This window comes from Megalops cyprinoides, chromosome 25 (genome assembly GCF_013368585.1).
Source record: "Megalops cyprinoides isolate fMegCyp1 chromosome 25, fMegCyp1.pri, whole genome shotgun sequence".
Lineage (NCBI taxonomy): Eukaryota > Metazoa > Chordata > Actinopteri > Elopiformes > Megalopidae > Megalops > Megalops cyprinoides.
In genome coordinates this window covers 429,104-435,115 of record NC_050607.1, presented here as the reverse complement: position 1 = coordinate 435,115, position 6,012 = coordinate 429,104, and the positions used below count along the sequence as shown (strand labels likewise).

Here is a 6,012-nt window from a genome sequence, read left to right as displayed (position 1 = left end):
TCTCAAATTGAAATTTTATTCTTCATTTTTTGGAACTGCCCGGGGCAAAGGGGATTCATAAGTTCTAACATCATTAATTTGTAATGTAAGGACACTGCAGAGAGTGTGCAGTGTGCTCTCATTGGAGCGTTTCGGAGGGGAGACAGGTGAGCGACGGCTCAGGGCCCCCTGTGGTGCGGCACACACCTGGGAGCAGGTGGGAGGGGAGGGTGGGCTGTAGAGCTGCAGGTGGGCTTGGCCCTTTCTCACAGCTTCTCCTCACCTGTGGGGGAGGCCGTTTCTCTGGTCTGCACTCACTGTCACCGTGCCACTCTCACCCGTATTTCTGATCGTCCTGCCCGGTGTGATATTTCACGTGCTTGGCAGTTTCCACCCATCTAGAGTAGAAATCCATTGGTACTTATGGATCCTTGCTGAAAATTGCTTGCATTATGTGTATCTTGTTTGGGCATCTTCTAAAATGTGAATGTTTTTGCCTGTCATGAGATAATTGTCTCAGGCAGTCTTGGGTTTGGAAACCTCATAATTGTACAGTTTTTTTGATATTTTAACTACAGTGTAGGATCCTGAAGTGCACACCAACAGATGAGCCAGCTGTGTGTATTCCACAGTGATGAAACATCACTTTGTGAGAGGGAAGGGCTAAGGCACTGCAGAATGCAAAATTGGGCATTGAACTCATTCATTCATTCATCCTTTCATTCATCTCGCCTGTACACTTATCTTGATCTACAAAAACAGCATGTTTTAGCAGTGAAGATCAATCTAAGATGAGTGGCTTCACTTGCTCAGACAGAGGGGCCAGCTGGGTCCAGCTGAGACTGGTTTTAGCTGCTGATTATGAGGGCTGGCCCTGTAGGAGAGTGTCCTCTCGCTCATCCACCATGTCAAAGGGATTCCCAGCAGCTCCATCACCCCAAGCACAGACACTGGGGAGACCTGGGAGCTGCCTGACCTTTTTCTCCCAGTCAGCACTGTCCTGGATGTGTGTAGCCTGTGTTTTTAATTCCACGTGCCTTATGAAAAACCCCTGGCTACCCAGAACAGTATAGTGATTGCATACTCTACCACTAGTGTGCAGGCCATTTCTCCTTGCCGCTAACACAGCATGACCTGTGCTTATGCCTCTCTGCTGGATATTAACACTGTTGCTGTTGTGCTTATAGTTTGGAAACACCGTTTATAACCTCTTGGAGCCTCAACCTGGAGCTAAACTAAAAAAGGCTCAGATTGCACCTTAACATTTGCACATTTCCAGGTCATGCCTGTGATATTCAGGTATTATTCACAGGCCATTTTTAGATATTGTACTGTAGGGGGTTTTGTATTTTTGATTTTAATGTTTGACCAGGAAGCTATCTACATTCTCAAATGATACGCTCGAGGGGCAAGGTACTCTCCTGAATTCTCTCCTGAATTCCTCAGAGAAGCGGTCCCTCTCTCGAAATCTTGGTGGCTGTGATTACAGTGTGATTACTTTGACATTTGCCTTACAAATAGCCACCCTCTCACATTTCACCAAGTCTCCAAAACAGGTTATTTGCTGTGAAATGTCAGCTGCTGTTGTTGTGCTGCTCTCTGAATCGAGAACAGCAGGAACTCACCTTTTGTCCTTAAGAAGTTCCTCACTCCCATCACCACGGGCAGCCAGACAACGGAATCCAATTAAAGACGAGAGATGGTGAAAGTTCTGGAATAACCGCTCGGGGGCTGTGTGATTTAGAAACAGAGAAATGTGTGAATTGGCACCAGAGTGAGAAATTGAGGGGTTGTGTTTATGACCTTTTTTTCCTTTCATGCCTTTAAGTTGTTTTTTTTTTTTCGCCTCACATTTTGAGAGTCATGTTTTCCTTCATCACCTATTCTGCAGACGCATCTCTGCCAGCCTCTGTAAACTCTGCACGCTGTTTGATCCAAGATTCTGAGTCCATCGCAACAGGAGTTTGAGGTGAAAACCCACTCAAGCATGCAGACAACCAGAGGAGAGATAACTGACTAACTGTGAGGGGGAAAAACCCCTCTTATCCACTGTTAATTACAACACAAAGGAGCACAAGCGGTAAGGTCATATGACTAGCAGTAACAACAGAGCACATCTGAATATGTGTCACACTAATATGTGTCATAGACTAGTGCTGACAGAGGGACAGAGGCTACAACTGACAGCCATGTCCCCCAGTTTATCTTCTGTGTAAGCAAAGCCCATATACAGTAGCCTGGGTGGGGCATAGGGGCAGTGGTCACCAAACCTAAATTTGCTATTTACTGTAGTCATTTAGAATATGAATAGTAATAACCAGAACAATGAGTCTTCCTTTAATTCCTTTCATTTCCAGTGGTTAAATTGTTCATGTTTGTACAGTCAATATCCTTTATACAATTCTCAGATCCTTTTTTCTTAATGCTTTTCAATATGGAACATTTTTTTCCATTACTGATTCTCTGTGTTACTGTGCTATACCGGTTTTGTGTATAAAGTTCTGAATGATGCAATTATTACTGGATCATTTCTGACAGAATTAAGGGTTTGATATTAAAGGTTCGAGTTACCGATGAGCTACTGATCCAAAGATGGAGAAATAAACCTGAATTTCATTTTCTTCAGGAAAACATAGTAAAAGACACAGAATAATTGCTTTTAAAAGTTCCATATAATTAGAGGTGTCATTTTTTCCTGTTCAGTTTGGTAATTGAACATAGCTCATATTTTATGACAGCTTTGCCCACTGCTGTGGAGGGGAAAATGCCTAAGAATTTATGAGGCCAGACTAATGCCTTTCACATACCTTAATTATGGGAATTTTTGAAATGTATTTTTATTAAAACCACCCCCGCTGCCCCCCTGAAGAGTGGCAGGGGAGTGTTCCCATAGCTCGGCTCCATCCTGTCCTCTCCCCCCTTCAACCGAGCGAGTAGGGGACCGACCATCTCTGCTCGACCCTCTCTGACTCACCCCGCATGCAGGAGGAAGCCAGTCTCGGTTAAATTAGCTTGATAAGCAGCTGGTTCCCAGATGTGTCGACCTAAGTGACATCCTGCCGACATCTGCCTTCTGGAGGGGGGTGGGGATGTGACGCTGCAGTCTCTGTCTGGATCTCCCCCCGTACTGGCTCGGGGAGTCAGATGCAAGGCCACACCCAGCATCAGACGGCGTGCTGTGGGGCTGTAAGAGGTCATTCAAATCTGGCCTATAAGTGTTTCAACCACTTCTTCAAAAATCTCAATACCAGTAATTTACAAGAATCTCCTAAACGCACCAGGCTATGTCAGAAGCCACCAGGCTATGTCAGAAGCCATTCTGCGGTTCTGGACCCATATGCAAACTTCTTCATGTCACTGAGTTGGATCAGAGTCATTGCACAGTCATGCTCACAATCACCCTCTCAAGACGGATAATGTTTTATAATTGTGTGAATTTGTGCATCTGAAAGGTTGTAAGTAGAGGACATTCTGTATCCAAGCTCTTGTCTGTGGCTTCATCAAACAGACCTTGATTAAAGGGCACTGTTGGCTTGTAAGCCCTCTTAGGTAAACTCTACGAGTGAATAAAGACCTGGGATATTTTTTGTTTTGTTTTGTTTTGTTAAAAAGCCCAGTGCTACACTGAGGGGAGTAACGGTATGGAACAGAAAGGGCAGCTGGCTATTGTCTCTGCTTCGTTTGCTTGCTCTGCCTCATGGCTACTGTTTGAGATTAGCTGGTATGAGCAGTGCAGTAACACTCATTTAGGTGCTTATGCTGTTATTTAAGCATGATAGTACCTTTAGGGAAAATGTCTGTTCATTCAGTTACGCTATCATTTCATGTACCACTATGGTCTGTGACTTTAAAATTAAGAATCTGTTTTCATTATCTCTGTGAATCATGCCACGCTGTCTAGTTACGGCATTTGCTGTGTACAAGAGGATCTGAAATACAGATCACTAACAGGGTGTAACAGAGCAGTTCATTTACTTTTAAGATCTTGATATAGTGTAATAGTCAAGGTTACCACTTGCTGCACAGATTAAACCTAGCAGCCATTTGCCATTAGCTAATTCACCAGCTAGTCAGGTAAAAGTCAGATTTCTGTGCTTCCTGTTATAGCAGCATTTCAGTTAATCCCTCCATCTGCAGGACAACCTGTTTTTCAATAACATTCACTTTAACTTTTTGACACTTTTATTGTGAAAAAACGAATGAGTTAAGTGTATTCTGGTGATCAGTCACAGGTACCAAGTCCTGATTTCTGTTGTTCAGTGAATACAAATCACTCAGTCATTCTCTTCCAATCACTTTGCCACATTCACACAGAGTTCAGCCAAAGAACTGCGGGTAACACAACCAACCTACCGTGTCACAAAATGATTTCAGCCATATTGGAGGAAAAAAAACAGAATATTTCTCTCAGATTCAAATGGAGGGGATATCCACTGCTGGAGAGATGTACTCAGGGGGGCAGGTGGCCCCGTTTTGTCCCAGATCAGACAGGCTTGGGTGCCGAACAGAGCCTTTGTGTCTTGTCACTGCTGCAGTCATAGCTGCACACACTGGGTCAAAATATGGCCATGCTCACACCTCCACTTGGGAAAGTATAAATCTCACGAATGGGGTCTTTGGAGGTGTGGCTCCTCAGCATATTTACTGTACATATTGACCTCGTACTTATTTGTATTGATCGTGTTTTTATCCCGTTTGTATTCGGACTCTCTCCCTTCACTGGCCACTGCCCAAAAGCCGAGTGAAACACTGCCATGTGTTTTATTGATCAGTTCCTGTATTTTGTGCCTTTGCAGGTCTGACAGGAGATTATGTGAATTCTGCCATGCTCGTGAGAGGCAAACCTAAGCACAAACATGAGTTTTGGTCTTCATGCTCAAAGTAAGTCAGTCTCTGGAGTGAAAACATTTTACAAGTCCTTGTTGTGTTTTTCCAAACAGATTTTCCAGGTTAAGTCGTTTCAAGAAAATGAATAAATGGATCAATTCACAAGCATACTCTGAGAGGAGAGGCTTTAGCGGGAAAAGCAATTTTGCAACTTGGTTTTTAAGGAAAACAAGTTAGTGAAAGATAAACCAAAGATACCAGATGGCACTGAGGTAAATTATTCCTCAATTAGATTTTGAAACAGCAGTTCCTGGATCTAATAGTATGAAAGGATCATGGTAATTTAATTTACTAATATAATACTGCTAATAGATTGGTCTGCCCATTCAGATCCAAGGTTTCTATCCAATAGCATTAACATTATTTCATGTACTACCTTGGCAATGTTGAATGTCTGTTTATTTGTTGTACCTGTGTATGCTTGGTTTCTACCCTGAATGCTGTTTCCAGCAGGGCCTTGTATTTGCACAGCTGAAACATGTCTGCCACCTTTGCTTTGAACAGTCTGTCATACCTGCAGGTTACTATGTGTCCTTGTGTCAGTGTGTTTGTGTGTGTTTCTGTGTGTGTGTGTGTGTGTGTGTGTGTGTGTGTGTGTGTGTTTATGTTTATGTGTTAGTGTGTGTTTATGTGTTAGTGTGTGTTTGTGTGTTAGTGTGTGTGTGTGTTAGTGTGTTTGTGTGTGTGTGTGTTTATGTGTTAGTGTGTGTTTATGTGTTAGTGTGTGTGTGTGTTAGTGTGTGTTTATGTGTTAGTGTGTGTTTGTGTGTTAGTGTGTGTGTGTGTTAGTGTGTTTGTGTGTTAGTGTGTGTTTATGTGTTAGTGTGTGTTAGTGTGTGTTTGTGTGTGTTTGTGTGTTAGTGTGTGTTTATGTGTTAGTGTGTGCTTATGTGTTTGCCTGCTCTGTGAAGTTACTCCCCAGTGTGTAGTAAGAAGGGGACCTGCTGGGTCTGGTAAATTACAGAGAAACATGAAAACAACGCACATTGAAATGTTGCTATATATGAATAACTCATAGTTAAATGGAATCTTCACATCTCATAAGAGGGGTTTCTGTCAGCGTATCTCTGTAGGGTGGCACAGGGGAGTCTCACTTCCTAGTGTTTTACACAGCTAAATGTGGAAGGTTCCTTCTTCCTCATCACT

General features: G+C 43.0%; 1 long non-coding RNA gene across 1 annotated transcript; it reads right to left on the bottom strand.

Moving 5' to 3' along the window:
• Positions 1-1,640: 1,640 nt before the first annotated feature.
• On the bottom strand, positions 1,641-4,527 carry LOC118772181. Its single transcript, XR_005004637.1, has 3 exons — positions 4,333-4,527; positions 2,954-3,163; positions 1,641-1,710 (listed from the first exon to the last, which is right to left on the bottom strand). It is a non-coding gene; the product is annotated as an uncharacterized LOC118772181 (long non-coding RNA).
• Positions 4,528-6,012: the final 1,485 nt, after the last annotated feature.